Source organism: Tamandua tetradactyla, chromosome 17, assembly GCF_023851605.1.
Source record: "Tamandua tetradactyla isolate mTamTet1 chromosome 17, mTamTet1.pri, whole genome shotgun sequence".
Lineage (NCBI taxonomy): Eukaryota > Metazoa > Chordata > Mammalia > Pilosa > Myrmecophagidae > Tamandua > Tamandua tetradactyla.
This window is the reverse complement of record NC_135343.1, coordinates 8,630,682-8,654,475: the sequence shown is the minus strand read 5'-3', so window position 1 is coordinate 8,654,475 and position 23,794 is coordinate 8,630,682. Positions and strand designations below refer to the sequence as shown.

Genomic DNA, 23,794 nt, shown 5'->3' with positions numbered 1-23,794 from the left:
CAACAGACAGGCCAGCACTTGCCCAACCAGACAAACAGGTACCACCACTTGGCCAAAGTTGACACATGAACTTGACCACGACAGAGACCCAGCAGCTCACTGGCCCTTACCCAAAGGCTCACTGGTTTTTAACACCCTACGTCTATCATCTCCCAAAGGGACTAGAAGGGGACAGGGGGACGGGCAAGGAGGAGCCACCACCCCCTCCTCCTTTTTCTTCTTCTACTGCTGTTGCTGCTTCTCCTATAGCCCTTTTAAAATGTAAAAATTGTTCTTAGCTCACAGATTCGGCCTATGGGCCACAGTTTATCAACCCCTAGAGCCACATAGAAGGTAAGTTTCTACTTAGTCCAAGTTTCAATCAACCAGCTAAATGCATTGTCAGGACCACATCTACCTCGTTAAGCTAACACGTTGAATCCGGAATCTCTGGTAAGCGGACCCATATCAACAAATTCAGTCTAACCCCATATTCTATTCTATTCTCCTTGGTCTAATATACTTAGAATTTACTACCACCCACACTCTCTAGATTTCAGCTGATACACATTCATTAAATCATGCAATTATCTTGGAGTATATGCTACCTCTTCCAAGGTCAGATTTGATTTGCCCCCCTGTACGTGATGGAAACGGGCTTGAGGCATAAGTCTAGAAGCAATGAATAGTGGGCTTTGGGGGTGGGGGTGGGGAGCAGAGAAGCCCTCTTACAAGGCAAAAGCTTTAGGTGAGATTATTGTAGAGTTTTCAAGAAGGGGAGGGATAATCATCTCAGACTTGGAAGGAGTTCTGCCAGCAAGGAAGGTTTGGGAAGTTCAAATTTGTGAGCTTTTTCTGAATCCATCAGATTAGTTTTCATTCCAGTCTCAGGGCCCTACTCCTTTCCAATCAATCTCCTAACCTCCTCGTAGTGATCTGACAAGTCTGTGACTTCAAATTTTATTGTAAGTCTGCAATCCACACAATTAAATTTCAGATTTGGTTTTCAGTGATGTTCGTTCTGCAACTACTAGAGATTTTTATAAGGCACCCATAGCAAAAGTTCTCTGAACAAGACTTAACCTGAGAATTTAAAACCTTGAACTAGCCATTTTCTTGTGCGAGCAGCTGTTTCTTTTAATCCTGATTCAATAGTGTAGGCTGGAAACTTTCAATTAGATTATCTCCATGGAGATGTGGCACACCCAATTGTGGGTGTGATCTTTTCATTAGATGGAGATGTGACCCCACTCATAGCAAGTGGGCCTTGATTAGTTTACTGGAATCCTTTAAAAGAGGAAACATTTTGGAGAGAGTCAGAAATGACAGAAACCTCAGAACCAACAGAGAGAGCAAATGTAGACATTTGGAAGACAGTTGCTTTGGAGAACAGAGACACAAACCAATAAAAGAATATCATCCCTTATCATCTGTTTGATGGGATGATCTCATTATACAATCTGTATCTGTCAAAAGAAACAAAGAAAGGGAGAGAGAGAGAAAGAGAGGAAGGGAAGGTGGGAGGGGAGAGAGGGAAGGAAGAACAGAGGGAGGGAGGAATAAATTAAACAGGTATTTCAACACAGAGAATTTAATATGGGGAATTGGTTGCACAAATGTTGGAGTAATGAAAGAACAAAGTGAAAACATTAAAATAATCCAGACATGATCACTGCAGGAAGAATCTACAGTCACTAGGTCTGGGTAAACAGGAAGAGTTTGGGATTATTAAAACTATGAGCTCAGAAAAGGGACACCATGAAGCTGTGGCTTAAACCTCTAAGAAGATAGTATTTTCCACCTACTGGGAGAACCTCAAAATTTCAGGGGAGAAGCTGCACTCTGATGTCTACAAAAGGGGCGATACCTGGGTCCCAGTGCTACCTCTGGGGGTGAGGGTGAGATGAAGCTAGTTCAGATAATACTGAAAGAAAGCCAAGACAAGAGTAATCTACTATGCAAAGGTAAAACTGATAAGACCAAGAAGAAATGGGAAGGAAGACTTTTATTCCCCAGCTCATACTTTCAAGTCTCTATTATTTCCTTCAGCAGAACCGACCAGGTAATCAGCTGGCTAAAGAGTCTGGGATGTGGCTGGCAGATCTCTAACTCCAGCATCACAGTGAAGTATAAGTCAAGATCTCAGGATCAGCACACATAGCCTGTGGCTTCTGGGATCCCTCTCAACATTTTATGCTTTCACTATTAACACTTTATAATTCCATTCTTGCCTGTTCCACCTTGATCCAAGGCTCAGAAAGTTAAGCCATGCCCGCAAAGTGAGAAGTCTGCCACTCCACAAAATATATGTGAATGAACACAATTTAACTTGAATGTTCTTACATCATTCTCTTCTTTGTTATAGCAGGCCATACACTCAGGCATTTCTCTTACCTCAACCATCAAAATGTGCTTTCTACAGTACCTGTGTACTAAGTACACAGTACATAAACACCACACACACACACACACACACACAAAATGCTAAAACAAGGGCCACAGAGAAGCCAAGCTTACAGCATACTCTATAGAATAAGACTTGGGGTAACCAAGAAGCACTAGCTGGCATCTAAAATATATAATAATAATAACATAAGCAAAAATGTATTGAGCTAAGGCACTATGCATGAGACACTAAGTTATTTACATGTGTTAATTCATTGCATCCTCAGCATAACCCTGTGTATAGGAATTAATAGTATCTCTACATTACAGATGAGGGAATTGAGAAACCAGTCTCTACTAGCGGCATCTCACCTCTACGCATTTTACACACTCATATACACATTTATTAAAATGCTTTATAAGCTATAGGTATAATATACGCATCAGTAATATGCCTATATTATAGATAGATATAGATAAATGAGAGAGCAGATAGAGAGATATAGATAGATGTGGAGATACATACATAGAGATAGAGAGATGCATAGAGATATGTAAATTTAATTTCAGGGGAACCTTCTCAGCCCACCCAGATAAAGAGCTCAACAGCTTGACACAACAGTGCCCCATTGTGTCGTGGGTGGTAGACACAAAAAAGAGCCTTTGGAAGGTCATTGGTCCGTTTCCAGTGAAAACAGAGTAATGAACTAGTTCCAGATTCTGCTTCCAGAACCTCAGAGGCTGGAGATAGTGGTGGTCTGTCTGAGAGGCCCCCACGTTGATCATTTCTCAGAAGTAGCTGGCAGACAGGGCCACCTGCCAGCATGTGGTTAGCACATTTTTGTCAGCTGCTTTGTCAGCCAGGTACCATGCTTTTCCTAAGTCATGAGCTCTAAATCATGGGAACATAAAACCCCAGTGCTAGTCAAGACAGCGATAACAGACCTTTCCCTGTATGTCATGCCAGCTGCTCTGCAAAAAAGGTATAGAGCAGGCTTCTGGACGCTGTAACTGGAGGTCCAGAACAGCACCGTCCCATCTGACCAGGTGTGTCTCTCCTCCAGCTGTTCTGAATTCACTTTCTGTAGTGAAGAACAGAGTAAGCGTGAAAAAGAAGGACTGTCTGATATTTGCTAAGAGACACTAAAGCCAAACCTCCTCCCATATCATCTTGGAACCTCACCCAATGGGCAGAGGAGGCATCAAATTAACACAACTCTTAGAGGGTGGTTCTCTTATTGGACAGTCTTCATTTCTGAATATTGAGCTAAGAGGATTTTTTCCATCGATCATCAGCTAAAACTATATATACATACACAAATAGTAATGGAAAAGGATTATTCCACATTGCCTTAAAATCAAATTTCATACCTCCTGTTTCCAGGTATGATGTAGTAACTGGTAATAGACTTGCCTGCCCACCATAAACTACATTTTAGAAGGGACACAATATATGAGATAACTCTTTTCAAACATGGACAACAGACCTGCACAGGACTTGATCCCTGAAAGAAAGAAAATGAGACTAAGCCCTTCAAATGCCCCAGCTTTCTATTTGGAGATTACAGTGTAGAATCTAAGTAGAGAACAGAATGTCACTGCATTGAAGAGACAATATTTGAGTCTGGAGAGACTAGACAGCTTCAACGTGCAAGGCAGAGTAGCAGAAAAGAGAGGGCTACACAGAGAAAGAGCTCCTGAAATCTGCACAGGTGGCCCATAAGACTTTGACAGAACACTCAGTCCTGCAGAGGTGTGTTGAGACACCACGAATCAGGCAAAGAATTACTGCCAGTAAAAGACCAACCAACGAGGAGTCGTACACCGATCAATTCCTAGAAATCATTCAGGGCTGGGAGACGTTCAAGTTCTGACCAGCCGTGGTGGAGAAGCCTCATCCAACAATCAGGGCATTCAGGACAGACTCAGAAGGATGAGCGCTAAACCATGCCAGTGACACTACTTCAGACGTGCATTAAAACCTCAGGGCGTATGGGGGGTTCAGTGGTAGAATGCTTGCCCTCCATACAGGAGACCCAGGTTCGATTCCCCACCCACGTACCAAAAAACAAGATCAAGCAGATCTACAAGCGACTGAACTCGCTGCCAAAATAAAGTTCAGCACTCTTTAAAGAAGCTAACAAACTGCAACTTTCACAATGTCCACTATACTATCAAAAATTGCGAGCCCTGCTAAAAAGCAAGAAAATGTAACTAGGAATGAGGGGGGAAAATAATAAGTCAATAAAAACATACATGGAAGTGACAGAGATGTTGGAATTCACAAAGACTTAAAGGTGATACTATACACATATGCTCAAATGCTTAAAGGAAAATATAAACAAAGAAACAGAAAAATGGAAGGCATAAAAGAGAACCAAATGGAATTCATGAAGCTGAAAAATACATGATCTGAAATGAAAATTTTACTGCATGAGATTAAGAAGAGGAATATTTGAGGGAGATACATATGAACATGAAATTATTGTCAAGTATTTTCAAAATTTTATGCAAAGTATAAATCTACAGGTCCAAAAATATCAACACATCTCAAACAGTACAGAGAAAAATACATTAAGACACATAATAAAATTGCTAAAAACTTGAAATAAAGAGCAAATATTAAAAATAGCCAGGGGGAAACAAGACACATTTCATACAGGAGAGCAATGTTGGCCAAAAGACAATGGAATGACACTCCTAAAAGTGCTGAAGGAAAGAAAAAGTAGCACCTAGCTTCAAGATCCAGCAAAAGTATTCTTCAAAAATAAAGGCAAAATGAAGAAATTTTCAGACAGAGACTGAGAAAATTTATGATCAGTGGACATGCACTACAATAAATTTAAAAGAAAATTCTTCAAACTGAAGGACAATTAAAACAGATGGAGGCTCAGATCTGAGAAATGAAGAGCCCCAGAAGTGGTATGCACATAAGCAAACATAAATGAGACTTTTTTTCATTTCTCACTTATTAGATTAAATACATACAAATAAACAAATCTTGGTGCTTACCTCACCTTAGACATAAAAGTAACTCAAAATTAAACATAGAAATAGAAGTTGAAACATCTGGAAAGATGTGTAATGTAATAATCTTTGGGCCCACTGGGTAGGCAGAGATGTTTTAGAGAAAACAGGTAAAGATCACAAACCATAAAAGACAAACATTTATAAATTAAAATTAATCAAAATCAAAGACTTCTACTCATCCAAAGATCTTATGTGAGAACAAAATGGCAATTTGCAGACTCGGAGAAAATATTCACAATACATATATCTAATGAAGATCTTATATCTAGAATATTTAAAGAATCCCTACAATTCAACAGGAAGAAGCCAAGAACAATTTAATGTTGCCAGAGATTTTAACAGATACTTCATAAAAGAAAATATGTGAATGTCCAATAAATACATGAAAAGACATCCAATATCTTTGATTATCAGGAAAATGCATATTTGAACCACTGAATATACATCAGAATCTCTAAAATCTAAGACTGACCCTAAGTGTCAGTGAACATGTAAAATACTGGAACTGTCATACTTGTTGTTGGGAGTATAAAATAGAAAAATCACTTTGGAAAACAGTAAGGCAGTGTGCTGGTTTGAATCTTGTGTACCCCAGAAAAGCCACGTCCTTTCATCCTCATTCTATATTGCTGGGTGGAACCCTTCTGATTGTTTCCATGGAGATGTGACCCACCCAACGGGGGGTGGTAACTTTTGATTAGATGGTTTCCATTCAAGGTGGGGTTGCTCAGTGGAGCCATGTAAGAGGGAGGCATTTTGGAAGAAGCTTTACAGCCCACGCAGTCAGATACCTTTGGGGATGATGAAGCAAAATGCCCCTGGGGGAGCTTCATGAAACAAGAAGCCTGGAGAGGAAGCTAGCAGGCTTCACCATGTGTCCTTCCAGCTGAGAAAGCAACCCCAAACTTCATCGGCCTTTCTTGATTGAAGACACCCTCTTTTTGGTGCCTTAATTTGGACATTTTCATAGCCTTGCCTTAAATCGGACATTTTCATGGCCTTACAACTATAAATGTGCAACTTAATTCCCATTCTGCTTCTGGTATATTGCATTCTGGCAGCTTGCAAACTAGAACAGGTAATTTCTTATAACATTTGACCCAGCAACCCCATTTCTAGAGAAATGAAAATATATGTCCACCCAAAAATGTATGCATGAGCACATACATCTATTCACAACAGCCCAAAACTGTAAACAAACCAAATGTCTATCAACGGGTGAGTGGACAAACATACAATGGAATACCACTCAGCTGTCGATGCATGCAACAGAATGGATGGATATCAAAAACATTATGCTGAGCAAAAGATATGATTCCATGAAAATCTAGAAAAAGCAAAACAAATCAATAGGAATAGAAAGCAAATGAGTGGTTGCCCAGGGCCGAGAGTGAGAGGAATTTACTCAAAAGGAGCATAAGCAGATCTTGGGGGTGATAGAAAATACCTTGCATCTTGAGTGGGATAGTTGTCACACATGCAATCATTTACCACTAGAGCCCTGTGCTGCCATGTGCCCAGCCCAGCTCCCTGAGGCCCCCATGCTCTGAAGAAGCCCAAATTAGTCCACATGGACAAGCCCTGGGACCACTGAAGACACAGATGCCCAGTCAGTCCCCACCTCCTAGATGCCCCTGCTCTTCCAAGGCCAGCCACTGCCTGACTTCAGCCATATGAGTGATCCTAAGCCAGAACCATTCATTCTAGACCAGCCTTAGTTTCTGACCCATTGACACTGTGGAGACATTAGCTAGGCAGTAAGAGTAATTGCAACACCAGCCCACTCATACCATGTTTGATGCAGTGCTTAAGTGTAACACCATCATTCTTTCCAATAAACCTACAGCCATGTCACTCCATGTGAGCTCACTACTCTTCTGGAGAAATCGGCACTTTTTCTTTTACTTTGAAGACTGACTAAACACATGTACTAAGTGACTCCTGCTATCCAAGAAGAGTGGCATTGAATTAATCACCAGTGAGCTGGCCCAGCTCGTTTACAAGAGTGGTGGCAGATAAATTGCTGGACCCAAATGCACAATGCACTCTTCTTGCTCTGAACTCTGGACTCACTCTGGAAAAAGAATGTCCCAACATGATATGGGCAAATAGGATTGAATACCAAAGCCCTTAGGCAAAGGGCCCTTCAGAAACATGAGCCTGCTGCTTCTGTCTCAGCGAAGGTTCAGGATGTACATTATGTAAGACGTGGCACTGGCCCAGCAGCTGGCCCAAACAAGACTTTGAAAACCAACAGCATCTCAAAACACATCCATCTTGCTGCGTCAGCACATTGATGAGACAAGCTGAACTTCAAGAAGGCCTACCGAGTGGTATGCTTAAGTTCCACTATGGCAGATCATGGGCTTACAACCTATACCCCAGTCAGGATCCACCTGTCCCTGTCTGCTAGACAGGCAGCATGAAGTAAACCAAAGATCTAGCCTCATAAAAGCACACCCATGCCCATATGCAAAACATGCACACAGAAACCTTTCTCATACACTAGTCAGGGAAAGGGTGCAAATAAAAATTAAGTGTGTGCATATGTTTATCTTAAAGTGGGTGTTTATTTTCCAGTTTCCATAGGAAATAATTGAGCTAATACTATCTTTCAAAAATAAATGTCTTTATGCAAAACATCCTAAAACCCATCCCAGGCCAAGATTCCTGCCGCAGCCTCCTCCAGCACTCATGCCTCCAAATTCTCACTGTGGTCTAAGGAAAGACACGCCTCTCTGTTAGGCTACAGTGAGAATGTCCTTCCTTCTGCCCTCAGCTCTTCTGAAAGGTGAACTGCAGGGTCATTTGTATCCCTTCTGCCAGATCCTACAGTTTGAGACAGGAGATAAAAGCTAACGTGAAACCAGCAATGCAAGGATTCCCAGAGGTTTGACCTTGTCAATCCCTCTTGGCCATGGACAGTTTATGTGGCCGGTTAATCCCCTTGTTGGGTCTTTTCTGCAGTTATATAAACCAGGAGGGCTGGAGCTTGTTTTGGATTGTGTTCCCATGAAGGATTGTGAGTTTTGTGTGGCTGTGATTTTAATAATATCTGCCGTTAAGTCGTTTTGGGGTTCTGTTTGCTTGCCTCAATAAAGGACTTTTTTTAAGATCCTACTTATTTACATACTACCTTCTAACATCATCTGTCTAATTTTACAAGAGCCAGATATTTCCATTGGCAATGTAATTATCACTAGATATTTTTTATCACCAAAGGCTACACTTTCTAGCTACTATCCTTTTTGGAAATACAGTAAGCTCTTGACATTCTGAGGGGACAGGTCTAGAGACTTTCCCAAACTCTGAAATCTCAGACAGAAGAATGTTTGCACAGGCCTCTGGCTCTGGATCCAGAGTCCTGAATTTCCTTTGTATGTCATCACTCTAACCGCATTTTGACCCAGATAAATGCACATAAATGGAGAAAACTAATTACAGACTCATACTCAGAAAAAGATTAAATTATCGAAGATAAGTATGAAGGGAGAACTGAAAGGAATGCAAGATCTCTGCCCTTAAGAATTAAGTTCCTGCGTATTAAAGATCGGTTGTTGAAATCATTAGGCTGACTACAGAAAAAGTATTGAGAATTTTTATCATTACAAAGGTCACATTCGGTTGTGGCTCAGTGTATTTGCTGGAGGAATTCTAGCCTTATTACAACTCGTGAAGCCCTTGTGTTTCTTTAGAACATAAATGTCAAAACACTGTACCCATCACCTAAAAGATGCACTTGCAAGGGTTGTTAAACAAACCACAATGCAAAAGTGTTCAAAAGAGCCCTATTGATAAAAAGGAAAAATTGTACTCAGCCAAAATGTCCAATCAAGGAAGAACACTTTAGGAAACGGTTGTCTATCCATTCAAGAAACTATTAGGCAAACATTAAAATTATTAGTGCATAACCACTGTATTGATGAGAAGCAGCCCAAAGCATTCTGGGTTCTTTAGTGGATTTTCCCTTGGCTCAAGCCCCATTCAGGAAATAACTGTCCTGGACATCTAAGCACTCCCAATTTACAGGCATTGGTTCATATTTATTCATTTATCTGGCAAGTCTCCAGCATAAGGGTACTGGAATGCTAAATCCACTTATTGAGTTTAGTTAAGAAATAATAATATAACAATCACCATTTTCAATGATATATTGACAACCCTCGGTTTGAAATTTCAGCTCTCCTGCTGGTTTGGGGAACAAAATTAACCTGTCTGTTCTTTAGTTTCCTCATTCATACCTAGAGGTAAAACCTAACTTTGAAAACTGGTGTGAGGATCAAATAAGAGAGCATTTATAAAGTACCTGGCACGTAGGGAAGGCTCTTTGGGCAGGAGTCGTTATTCGTGGCACCTCTATATAAAGCCATTGCATCTGCCTACCGTTCAACTATTCAGAAACATACAAACCAATCCAACTGACACACATGAGAAACCTGCCATTTATCTTCTTTAGATTATTCATAACTAACGGTAGACAGTAAGCGGCCTCCTTTCTCAGGGTGGAGTTTCAACTAAGTCCTACTGTATGCTGAACTCCACCTTAAATTTGGGTCCTAAAGTTACAGATGGATATGGCATTTCATTGTGAAAGGAGAAAGGAATATTCATCAAAAACCAATTACATGCTAGGCACTCCTCTGGGCATACTGGACATTATTACTTTGCTATGCCCCATTTATAAAGATGGAGAAACAGAGGCTCAAAACGGTTTACCCTAGATCCTCACAAAGAGAATGACAGACTGGGGGGCCCTGCTCAGGTCTGCTGAACTCCGAAAGTCATACACTTTCCCTTATGCTCAGCTCCAAGTTGAGTTTCTTTCCACAATGTCATGAACTACCGTTACAAAAAACAAGCCTACTGTTTACTATCTGTCATGGCTAAGTTTTAAATCAAGCCTAAGGATATAAAACTTATGACCCCTAAGTCTTAAATAAAAATCCACTTGAATTAAAACAAAACAATGGGAAATGCCTTAGTAATGACACTTGAAAAATCTTCAGAATGTGCGATATCAACTGGCTTTACTTAGTGGAATGTTCTGGCACAGAGACGGATGGCCGTCTGTGGGTATCAGAACGGTCAGTCACACCAGAGCGGAATAAGTGAGTCCAAAGCTACGTGTTCTCCCTTCCTGGTCACCAAGCCGCAGTTTAAATCCTCAATAATTACCCCATTCTGCAGTTTGTAAACCTTCATCCCAACCAGAGTACAGATTGTGACTAGGTTTTATTTTAAATGGAAAAACAAATTAGTTTCATTCTTTCAATATATGAGTCATACAGCAAAGAGCTAGGCCTGGCAGTGCCTTTTCTGGTACCACGATGCTCTGACAACTCACACTTGTCCACAGAGCTCCTGCCTAAGGGGGCGCTTCCTGTGCCGTCGCTGCCGGCCCCTGCCACATACCAAGGGCTTACTCTTCCCCTGGCACCTGGCACGGTGCCTGGCACACGGTGCACATTCAGCAAATATTTGTTTAATGAATAAATGAATTAAATCTGATCTGCCCAAACCAAAAAGGGACCTTAACATCATTCCTTCCCGATGACATCATGCTGAACTTGGCCTTTCATCCTACCTGGGCCTCTTGCCTTGAAACTGAGACCTCCCAACCCATAGGCCAGGGCAGCCCCAAATGTGGGGTTTCTGTCTGTTAAGCCATGAGCCCTGACTACCCACACGGCTGGAGAGGGCCCATCAGCTGGGGCTGGCAGGAGCTCAGAAGACATAGCATAAGCCCCACCTACCCCTCAAGATGGGGCAGAGGGAGGATGGCAGAGTTTCAATTGTAGCTATATGATAAAATTATGGGGGGAGTGGGCTGGTTTGAATCTGTCATGTACCCCAGAAAAGACTGTGTTTTTTAATCCATTCTTGTGGGTACAGACCTACTGCTGGGTGAGACCTTTTGATTAGGTTCTTTCCATGGAGATGTGACCCTGCCCATTCAAGGTGGGTTAATTCCCTTGCTAGAGTCTGCTATGTGAGGAGAGAAGAAAGAAAGCAGAAAGATGAAACCAAGCGAAGCATGAACAGAGAGAGAAACACCCCGGAGACCCCCAGAGAATACCCACAAGACACAGAGAGCTCAGAGAAGCAAACTAAGGACACACAGAACCTGAAAGCAATGGAACCACGGAGCAAAGGAATAGCAGATGCCTTCCCATGTGCATGTGACAGAGGAACCCTAGATGCCGCCAGTCTTTCTTCAGGGAAGGAATTCTCTTGCTGATGCCTTAATAGGGACATTTCCAAGGCCTTAGAATTCTAACTTGTAATTTAATAAATCTTAGAAGTGGGACCTGATGGGAAGGGAGAGAGAGTACTGATTTTTAAAAACATTCCCTTGATGATGGAATGGTGGCCCAAGACAAACTCTGGGATCTGTCCTGTAACTACTCATTGAAGAGTGCTTTGAAAACTATGGGGTTTTTTTCATTCTTTGCTTTGTATAGATGTTATATTATACAATTTAAAAGTTTAAAAAATAAACAACCATTCCCTTGCCTATTTGCAGGTGCAGCCAAAACGGAAGCTCATGAGGCTGGAGGAGGTAGGAAGAGGAGGCACATCGGCCCCACAGAAGCAGGAGGAAGCAGGAAGGGGAGGGTGAGAGATGCAAGGGGAGGTGGCAATATGGAGCATGGGCTACTGCTGTTGGGGAAAATGCCCTTTCTCATGGCTGCCCTTGGCCCTCTCCCACCACTACTTTACATGGCCCCGGGGCAGCCTGTGGCTCCATCTCGGACCTTGCAGTGGGAACCTGCCCCAGACATCCTCCCCTTTTAAGGCAGGACTAGGCTCCAGTTTATGGCCTCTCAGTCCTCACAACCCTGTCCTGCGTCCACCCCACCCCATCCCGACCCTCTGAACACAAGATTCCTCGTGACAGTCCCCAAATGGGATTGATGCACTGTGCATTTACCCAGGGTGATGTGGAAAGGGCCACCCCTCAGCAAACTCTAAAGACAAACAGGAGGAGGGAGTGTGACAGGAGGCCTGAAAATGGCAGAGCCCCTTACGTCCTCCAGGCTGTGAGGGGCACGGTTCATCGTACTGAGGAAAATGTCCCTTACATCTAATGTGGTACAGGGAATGAAAGCAACACAAAACTACCATGGACAGAATTATGAGTCTGAAGCTCTAAGTTGTCCACAGCCCAACCTCAGACAAGTCACAACATCTCTGGGCCTCAGTTTCCTCTTCAACTAAACAAGGATAATTAATCCTACCTGTTCATAAACATCAAGTGAGGTAATGCATGTTTCAGGGCTTTGCAAACAGTAGGGAATTGAATAGGCGTGAATCATCCACTGATCCACCTCTGTGCTCTCATCCTGTAATCCTTGTACCAACAAAGTATTTGCCACATTCTAATAGACTAAAGAGTTTATATCTGTCTCCCCTTTCAGACTGTAAAATCCTTACAGCCAGGAGTGAAGCCTCATTCGTCTTTGTATCCCCAACACTTGGGCACACAATCGCTCTCAAGAAATGATTCCTTGGCAGCATTGGGCGCCCTATCTCTGAGTTCTGCTCAACAGCCCACACACCCCCACCACTGGGCATGCAGCCCACACACCTCCACCACCGGGCATGCACCACTGAAGTTTTCAATTTATGTGTTTTTCTCTCCCACTGGAGTGCAACCTCCCAGACTGGAGGTCCCTAACCTCCCTTAGAGACCACATATCATAGTGATTGCATCTCTAGTGACCAGTGCAGTGCCTGGTACCTGCAGAAACACAACAAAAGTTCACGGAAAGGAGGGAAATGAGGCTTGTACACCCTTGAACGTCAGTGTTCACAGCTGTCACGGTTGACCCACTACCTCTCATGGAACAAACTGAATGTCCTTCCTCCCACTGAGACATTTTCTCCAAGGGCGGAAAGGCCCCTGCCCATGCAGCTCTTTTAGCCAATTATAGGTAACAAATGCTCTGAAGGCACCACTGCACTGTGCAAATCACTCTCACCCCCCGGAGAACCAAGACTGGTCATTTATACCATCAGCAGCGGCTAAGCAACCACCCACCTAGGCTCAGGTGAAAAGACCCAGGGCAAAGGCAGTGATTGCTCCCACCCGGAAAGGACAGTCATTTCCAAGAGGAAAATGCACCGTTGCAAAGAGTCATTCTATCTTCTTACAGAAAAGTAGATCTTCTAGGTATAGATGTATTTATCTAGCTACTGGAATCCAAACACATTTGCATTATTCATATACACATGACTATTATACATGCATGCATATATATATAATATATATTTAGAATAATATACATGTTAAAAGCTGGGAAATACCATTTATTTTCAATCCAAAAAAAGTTCCAGGAGAGTCAAATCACTATAGCTCCTTTCAGAAGTAAACAAGTGAATTTTTTATACATAAGAATGTTAAGAATATAAGTATATAGGTAGATGTTCCTATTAAAAATGGGAACATATTATAAACATAGTTTGGATACCGTCTTTAAAAAAAAAAAATAACACTTCTCATCATGCCATGACTGTCCTTTCAAGTCAGCATCCGAGAGCTGCAATGTCATTTTTGAAGGTTGTATAATATGCCATTGATTAAGATATCATGATGTATTTAATTACTTTCTTTTGTGTCTTTTCTCATTATTATAAATAATGTTTCAAAAAGCATCCTCATGCATACTTCTTTGAAAACTCATCTGATGATTTCGGTAAGATTAATTCATTGATCAGATCAGAGATTATGCACTCATTTTTAGGCCTTTGGACTTTTTACAACTAAATTACCTAATAGTTGTCCCAAAAAAGGCAATATTTTAGTTCAGTACAAATTTAATCAAAACTTTACAAAGATTTTTAAGGACACACTGCAATAGATTAATCTTAAATTTCCTCCTGCACTTCACTGCCTGACAATCCACGTTATAACCTGCTGCCCTGTGCAAACAAGCCACACTGTCTTTGCTCTGTGAATCAGTGCTTCTTACCTTCTCTCCCTGTAGCTGCTCCCCCTTGATCTTGCCTGTAGTTACTTATTTCACCTGTTACACATTGCCAGCTACATTACAGGACTGGGCTGTTGTTTGTTATTCATGATTCCAGCTGGGCTCACAGCTCAGCTGGAGGAATAGCTTCAGAAACTCCAAAAAAGACCTGGGACAGGTTCATGATTCATGCTTATATGAAAGTTGGATGTCCTAAAAATATTTAACTTGGAGCAGATTGGCAGTGACTTTCATGACATCATGCCATGAATGTCCTTTCAAGTCAGCATACGAGAGCTGCAACGTCATTTTTGAAGGTTGCATAATATGCCATTGATTAAGATATCATGATGTATTTAATTTCCTTTTGTGTCTTTTCTCATTATTATAAATAATGTTTCGAAAAGCATCCTCATGCATACTTCTGTGAAAACTCATTTGATGATTTCAGGAAGATTAATTCCTTGATCATGATTCATGCCTATATGAAAGTTGGATGTCCTAAAAATATTTCATTTGGAGTAGATTGGCAGTGACCTTCTAAAAGACAGGTTGACTTCTGTCTAAACTTATTTCTTCATTGTTGAAAACAGTGAAAGGGCTTTTCCCCGCTTCCAACCTTTCCTTGTTCTTCAGAGTCAACACACACCCTTTTGTCAAACTAATCTTCCTAAATACACAACCCTAATTATTCCAGGTCCTGGTCAAAATCAGAATCATTCCTCCACCGATAAAATCCATTCTCCTAAGAATGATATTCAAAATCCCTCCAAACTTATCCCAACCTCCTTTTCACTCTTATCTCCCACTCTACCTCTCTTACCTTCTACTCTCTACCTACGTCAGCAGATATGCCACAATATTTTCCTCTTCCATACTTTTGTTCCCACTGATTCTATTGTCCTGCCCTTTCCACCCTAAAGCACATTTTTAACTTGCCCCCAAATCCATCCATTTCTTATGTCACCTCCATTAAGAAATCTTCCCAATTTCCTCCAGGCAAAATAAAATCTCTCCAGGGAGCTGGAACCATTGCTTCCCGGTAACAACCACGCAGGTTCTCATCCAAATGCACCCATTGGGAAAAAGCAAGTTCCCATGACAACACAAATGAAAAAGAGAAAAGCAACCATCGGGAGAGGGAAAAAAAAGTGAGAACAGAATTTGATAACTAATCAAAATCGCAGGGTGGGCCGCGGTGGCTCAGCGGGCAAGGTGCTTGCCTGCTATGCCGGAGGACCTCGGTTCGATTCCCGGCCCCAGCCCATGTAACAAAAACGGAGAAACAAAATACAATAAAACAAGAAAATGTTTAAAAAATGTTTCCCTTTCTTCCTCCCTTCCTTCCTTCTATCCTTCCTTCCTTCTCTCTGTCTTTCCTTTAAAAAAAAAAAAAAAAAAAAAAAAAAAAAAAAAAAAAATCGCAGTGCCAGCCCCATGTTTTAATTTTCCATTCAAAGCAATGATTACCACACTTGAACTCATGTCTTGAAATGCACATCTTCCCAAATATGCTATTTGGTCCTTGCTGGCAACAAACCCGTCTTTTTCATCCTTTTATTCCCTGTGCTTGGCACAGTACCTGATATAAAAGAGGGCTCAATGTATTTTGTAGATTCTAGGTGAGAGACATTATTAAATAGGGCATTTTCCGGTTACCACTAAGTCCTGTATCTCCTCTAATTATGGCTAGCTCTGAGGAAAGCAGTTGGGTTCAGGACCACAAATCTGAGTGTCTTAAAAAAGAGAAGAAGGTGAGAGAAAGGAGAAAGGGGAGAAGGAGGAGGAAGAGAAGGTCAAGAGGAAAGAGAGAAAGTAAAAACGATGGGCATGCAGGAAGTCTCTATTACACCTGCAGTTTCTGCATGAGAAAGAAATAGCCAAAGATCCAGCAGCAGGTGCAGAGATCCAAGGGCACATTTTGCTAATAACATCTAAAAGCCCCTGACCTTTGAAATAATAAGCAGTACTCTGCTGCCTTAAAGCCATCCTCAAACAGCAGAGACAGTTTGAATGAACGAGCCCTGGGCCAGAAAAAGGAGACGATGACCACAGGATGAATTCTTCTCCTCTTCTTTCTGTCTCCTGACAGCACCCAGCAGAACCTGGTGGAGAGAGAGAAAGGTGAGGGTGGGGCTTTTACAACCCCCAGGTGGGACCAGTGCCCTCACCCAGAGACCAGGCACTTCCCAGACGCCCTCCCTTCACTCGGGCAGTCTCGAGCTGTGCTATGACCCATAAGAGTTTACTGATAAACACATTCTTAGGCTTGATTCGACCTGCAATGGGTGGGCTGTTGTGACCAAGGCTTAATTCTTTTCCATTTGAGATGCCAAATCCCAGAAGGCCAGTGTGACGGCACAGAGGGTGCTGGATAAGGAGGGCCTGGATTCCTGACTGGAAGACAGAGTCCCCTCCTGGCTCTATCCTTACCTGGCCTTATGTTTCCCGGCATAACATCTGCTCTGGGCTGAAAAGCAAAAGCCCCAGCTACCCGAGAAGATGACCTTATTTGGACATCAGGTCTTTGAAGATATAGACACGTAGAGATGAGGTCGCCCTGGAGGAGAGTGGACCCTAATCTAATGACTGGCTTCCTTGTAAGAAGAAGAGGGCAGACACAGGGGAGCTGCCCACGTGACGATGGAAGCAGTTGCAGCTCCAAACCAGGGGACACCACGGTTCGCTGGTGACCCATCAGAAACCAGAAAAGGCAAGGCAGGGCCCTCCACCTCAGGTATCAGAAGGAGCATGGCCCTGTGGGCAGCTTAATTTTGGACTTCCAGCCTCCAGGACTGGGCGAGAAGCCACCTCAATTGTTTTAAACCACCTCGTTCGAATCACGTAGTTAAAGCAGTCCCCAGAAACCAAGCAAGATTATCGTCTGAGTTTCACTTCCTCATCTCTAAAATGGGAATAAATCCTAAGCTCGCTCACAGGCTGGATGTGCGAATAAGACAATATGCAACATAGGACGGGGCTTTGCAAGATTCCTAATTATGAAGATGGAAGGTGCTGTCTGGGATGCATGCAGCCCTTCTCTCAACACCCCCAGTGCCTCAGACGTGGGAGAGATCAAATAGGGATAAAGAAAGAAGGAAAAAACTGTTGGCTGAATGCACAGGGGCTGGCTGGAGTAGGGAAGCACGGACTGCCCAGCAGCTGGCTCTTGCTCCTGGTCATGTTATTCTATGCTTTTCAACTCCCCCACGCACCCGTCCTTCGCCAAAATACATAAACCTCTTTGAATTACACTCCTTCTCTTACAGGAGCAATCGACTACAGTTGGATGTGATTTTCCTTTGTTTTAATTTATGGGTGACCAGGAATGCTGACTCCCCCTACCTCTCTTTTTTAAAACACCCACCACTCCTCCATCAGAGGTCCTCTTCTGAGGTCTTAGTTTTCTGGTTAAAAAAAAAATTTTATTTTTTCTTGATAAGAATAGTTGTGATTAGAGGCAGCTCCAAAGCACAGCCCCAGGCACTAAGGCTCATTAAAGACATTCCCCAGCTCTCAGATTTAGGTAGTAAATCACGGACTTGGAGAAGGGTGGGCGGGGGTGGCAGGAGCACGGAGGGGGGACTGGAAAACCGCTCAGCTGGCCTCAGGAAGGAAAGCTGCGTGAGGCTCATTCCAGGATGGCCACCCCCATAAAGGAGAGGGAAGAAAGTCAGACCTCTAAACACACTTATCTCTCAGCCAGCACCTGCTGTTTTGCAAGTGTTCACAAGAGAACCAACTTCACTCAACCAATGCCCAGGAACTCATCTGGGCTTAGAACTTCTCACTCAACATCCCCAAGAATGGCTTCTACCACACCAGCTTCCAAACAGAAGGGGGCTTTTTGACTGAATTACCCCCGAGAAGAGTAGATTACCAGATAACATCTCAATCCTAGTAGAGCAATGGAACCAGCACTTTCTCAAGTTGTCAATCTGTGTACCTCCAAAATCAAAGGAGAGAGGGCAGGTGAGTTTGAGAAAGGTGGACCCCATCCCTCTCTGAGAGAGTCACAGTGCCAGTTAGCACACTAAAGACTCTGAGAAGACCCGCCCTGAAGAAGAAATACGTTTATCCAAAACATGGCAGGTCCCAAACTTGCTTGGCCACTGAGCCCCTTATGTTCCTGCAGTAACACCTGTTAACATTCTGCGGGAAACATCTCCCATGCATCCCCAAAAGAAGAGCCTACGTTTGGCCACTCGGATTCTGTTTGGTTTGAACAGAAAGGCAAATTTGCCTCCAAAGTAAATCTTCTCAGTGTACGATTCCTCTATAGAGTACTGCCGACATCCGTGTGAATCACAGTCCCTGGATGCAGAACAAGGATGGGTTCATCCTCAGTTAGTGTCCGGCCCCCCATGCCCGTGCCTCCTCCCACCTCTCCAGGCTCTTCTGCCACATCTCCCTGGTGAAGGCGACCTGACAGCTTTGTGGCGACCACGTGGCAGAGTGAAACTATTCAGATGGATGCCAGCCAAAGAAATCTGTGAAGCAGATGATAATGTCAAATGTACATTCAGAGCATTTTTGTGTGGTTCTTAAATGGAAAGAAAGATTACTTCTCTTCCAATCCTTCTGTTCATAATTTTTAACAAATGGCTTCTTGGGATATGTGAATTTAGGAATGGAAGGGAAAAATCTGCATATTTCTAAGTTAAATTTTAATTAAAGAGAGCATCCCAAAGAAAAAGCGTCAGGCAAACTGAGGAACGATTTTAAGTCCACCCGTGGAAAACTGTTCACAATATATTGTTGAGTGAAAAAAGCAAATTGCAAAACAGTATGTACAGAGTGATTCATTTTTTTAAATGCAGTAGATTCAATGTTTGAGGAAATAAATATGCATTTAAAAAGAGACTGTAAGAGTTTATAGCAAATCGAGTAGTTAAGCTCTGAGTAGAAGAATTAAATTACCATAAAAATAACATTTTGGAAATGTTCTAATCTGTCCTCGTGTTGTCTGTGGAGAAATAACCAAGAAGGAAGGAAGCACTTTCCCTCACGGGGTGGAAGGGTGGTGAGACAAGATGGGACAGTATCTTTCCTGGCACCCAACACAGGCTGTTATACACAGTAGGTGACAAAAACCTGTCACAGACTAGAGAAACTATACAAGAGCAGCAGTTCTAAATATTAGGGACACCCAAGCTAGACCAACCAGTAAGTACAGAGAGGATACAAATAAGATCCCAGATCTCAGTATGCCAAAACCCCCTTCCACACTCACACATTCATACACACTCATGCATTCACACACATTCATATACATCCATATATGCACTCACACACACACACACACACACACACACACACTCACACCTACTTACTAGCTGGAAGACCTATCCTTTTTTAGAAGTCCTTTCCCAACCCAGACCAGAGATCCCCAAGGCTGTCAGTGAATGTCCCCCAGTTGGCAGGTCCCGGGATGGATCCCCCAAGAAGTCACAGAGAAAGGGGTGGCATTGCAGCTCTGGCCACAGCCCCCTCTGCACCCCGCTGGCCACCCACCAACCACCACCCACAGGCCTCTCCCACCAGGTCCACCCACCTCCTCTTCACCCAGAGCCTGGCAGCCCCTCTCCCTCTTCAGCCCCCTGGAAAGTATCTTCTGCTTCTCAACAGAGCCCCAGGCGTCCTCCGCTGGTTGCACAGCTGCCACGGTGGGGCCAGGCCCGGCTGGGGGCCCAGGGACCGTGGCAGGTCTTCCTGATAAGCAGAGCCATCTGAACCCCAACAGGTAGCCCTGCAGCTTGGCTGGGCCCAACCTGCCAAAATTCTCATGTATCATGATTTTTTTTTTTTAATTAGAGTTTTCTCTCTCCATTCTGGCTTCTTTTGGACCCTCTAAGGACCTCAGAAAGTCCAGGACATGTCAAAACCTCAGAAATGGACGGAATTCACGTTTTCCCTACAAGACTCTTGGGCTCCATGCAAAGCAAAAAGAGGATAAAACTTTTTCACCGAACACTTTAGGGATCATTGAGACATGCATCCCCCAACCTCTAAGACAAGTAGGAGACTGTCAGCTCCAGACACACAGAACCTCCTTAGCAAAACTAAGTCTGCTTCCAAGACTCCAGATTTCTGATTTGGTCAAACGAAATACCAAGACCCCAATACTGCAAATTAACAAGAGCATTAGCATAGTATTAGAATTAAAGGCTGTTCATCAACTCCGGTCCCAGTTCTATACTAGCTTGTATTTTTTGTTTTACTTTTATAAATGTCACTCCCTTATCCCTAAGAAGACCCTTTTATACCAATAAATAAATTGAGGTTCACAGAAATGATTTTCCTCGAATTATAATATTTGGACATGGTGGAGTCAGAAATTCCATCAAAGCCAGTCTGACCCAACAGCCCATATTTTTTTTCCACGATGCTAAACTGATCGCGTGAGAACCAAGGAAGGCACAGTGGATGAAAGCTCCTGGATTTAAACATCAAGTGGTGATTTATCAAATGGATTTGCAAAGAAAATAAAACTGCCTAAGTGGGTTGCGTGCCCCCGAGTCCGCACATTAAAGATCAGCTCCTCTCTCTCTCACACACACACACACACAATCAATGCCCTGTTTCAGTGTACTTTTGCTGTGATCTCTTCTTCGCTTACATAGAAATACGACAGAGGGCTACTGTGAGGAATAGCAGTATTATTATTCTACTCAAGTAACTTTGGGGAAAAAATAGCATAATGCCTGTGTTGCAAGGATATTGCACACATCAAATAGCAAATCAAAAAAAAAGACAAATAAAATGCCTTCTTAATCAATAGATAATCTCCTTTAATTCCTGAAAACAACTAGAATGTGAGAATGTACCAATTAATTAAAATTTTATAAATTTAGGCCAAAGGAAGATTATATTTCTGCACAATTCTCTGGTACATATGTACTTTTCAAAGTGCCAGATGTGGGCTAAAAAAAAAAAATTGGAGAGAAGCTTAACACTTTCCAACACTTGTTGGCTATTAAATACATGAATAGATTGCATGTGTGTGTGTGTGTGTGTGCATGTTTGTGCACGTGTGTTTGTGTGTGTGCATGCGGTTACATGTGTCTGCCCATACAGGTGGGGATAAAGAATTTTTTCTACTAAATAGGTTGGTTGATATAAAAAAATAAATATGATTTATTTGAGCAAATGTGTGCTCTAATGAAAACAAAATTATACCCAAACCCCTCCAAAACAGAAGACACACCTTCTGTTCTAGAAAGCAAGAGATCTTCCATCTAGGGTTTCTCTCCAGTCCAGCTCATAGATTAAATTAAATATACACCCTGGGGAAAGAGATACAGAGAAATTACATGGATCCCGATTCCATCTATCTTCTTGTACCATCATTTTATTTTATTTTTAAGAGTTTTTAAAAAATAAATTAAAAAAAAAAAGTACTAGAAACAGGATCTGGAAATCTGGAAATAGGTTACCAAAAATCCAACATTCAGCCAAATAAGGCTATTGTCAGAATACAGTTAAACATATACAATTAAAAGCTAAATCTGAATCCCGAAATAGCTATCCTTACTTGAAACAAAACTTTTTTTTTGCACTTCCACTAAATTGGTGAAAATCCCCACCTGTCTACCTAATTCCATTCTCATCCCTGATGACTATTTCAGTATTGAGTTGAGTTTCTTCCATTGTTTACCCCAGACTGCATTCTCCTGTTTATCCTAGCCATTGATTTATTATCATTGTTATTATTACGTTAGCAGACGTATTTGCAATCTTCAAAAAACCCAGCTACTTCCTTATGGCTGCCGAGATTTGTTTTATGGATGCAAAATTCGCTTAACTTTTTCCTAAAGACTGTAAATGGAATTCTTTTAAGATCCTTTTTGTTCTGAATTTTCTGTTTCCTCTAGGGTCAGCTTAGCTGTTCATTCACCCGGGCCCTTCTACTTCTCGCTGGATTTCCCGCTCGACTCTGTGGATGAAAACCTGGATGCGTGGTATACCAGCTTTGCAGTTACCGAGTTCTTTTCCCTCACCACCCCCACCCCCACCCCCACCCTAATTGCCTGAAAGAGGGGACTGAGTGGACATTCTCCAGGAGACTCCCACGTCCCAACCAGGAGCCCTTCCCAGGCAGGTCACCCTCTTATGTGCGGACCCTGGCACGTTGGCCAGGGAGTCTAAGCCACCTCCCCAGCACCCACCCCACGGCCTGTGGCTCAGTGGGAGAAGGTTCTCAAGCCAAACTGACCCCTGTTCAGTAATCACCCACCTATCACAACGTGGCCCCTCCTGTTCCTAGTTCTTCTGAAATTTCTCAAGATCTGCTCTTTTACCTTCCTGGCAATTTTCTCTGTGTATTTTAGGCTGGGGTTTTCTCAGCCAATGTCAATTCAATCCCAATGCTTTCCATCTTCTGGGAAATTCCACGCAATGTCCAATACGGTGACGTTGTCCTTGTTTGTCAGGACAAGTGGTGGGTCTATTCTGTGTGGTTACATTTTTTTCCTTTCATTTCAGGGATTCAGGAGGAGGGGTAGTGGTGGCCAGAGGTATCTAAACCACCACATGGATGCAACACGCCACACCTCTTTCTCCTAAGAATGAGATGGTTTTACCTTTGAGGTTCATTTTGTAGCAGCACCATCATCATCTTCCATATTAAAGTTATTGTCTCAGAAAGGTTTTGATACAAATGTCAGAAGCAGTGATTCAAATGACAGGAAAATTAAAGGGAATGCATTGACCCACATAACTAAAAAATTCCAGGACAGATATGAGCTTCAGGTGCGGCTCGACCCAGCAGCCAACACTGACACCAACCCCTGCCTTCTGCAGAGCTGCCTCCCCCCCAGGCCATGTCCTTTGTTTGTGATACAGCTGCCCAGGGCTGTGGGGCTACGTGCTCTCCTGGTAACAGCCAGCAGAAAGAGAGCAGAAAGAGAGTAGCTCGTCAGACCGGCTTTGTGAAATTTCAAGAACATTTCTTTTCCCGAAGCCCCTAGCAAATGTCATTTCACAGCTCTCTGGGCCAAACTGGGTCACATGTGGTGGGCAGCCAGGTGGGGAAGGGAATCGGTTGATTTGGTTTGAGGCAAAAAGGGCACGTCTCTGGATTCAAGGTTACTTGAGGTCATCTGCCCCCAGAAACATATTTGTAGGGGGAAGAACCAGGGCCGTGGGGAGGGGTCAATTCTGCCCAGAAATCAGGCTCTCTTACAAAGAAGAAGGGGGAAAACAAACTAAAATAGCAAATGGCCACTAAGGTCATGAAATAATATGAATACCTACCAGAAACAAACTCTCAGGAGGAAATGGCAACAGATTTGGATCAGGAAGCTGAGATTTTTGCTTTCATTTTTCCCATTGCTTGAAGTTTTTCACTCTCAAACCCTCAAATATATTATCTAAGAACCCCCCCACCGAGGAATTTTCAAAACTCATTTTATGATTATTTATATTTTATA

General features: G+C 42.7%; 1 long non-coding RNA gene across 4 annotated transcripts; it reads left to right on the top strand.

Annotated features, from left to right (window-relative positions):
- The first annotated feature begins 3,110 nt into the window (after positions 1–3,110).
- Positions 3,111–22,999, top strand: LOC143661484 (uncharacterized). Of its 4 annotated transcripts, none has more exons than XR_013164628.1 (4): positions 3,111–3,411; positions 11,918–11,953; positions 22,238–22,324; positions 22,848–22,999. It is a non-coding gene; the product is annotated as an uncharacterized LOC143661484 (long non-coding RNA). The 4 variants fall into 4 exon arrangements; XR_013164626.1 differs by having other exon boundaries at positions 11,918–12,009; XR_013164627.1 differs by having other exon boundaries at positions 3,116–3,228.
- The last annotated feature ends 795 nt before the right edge of the window (positions 23,000–23,794 follow it).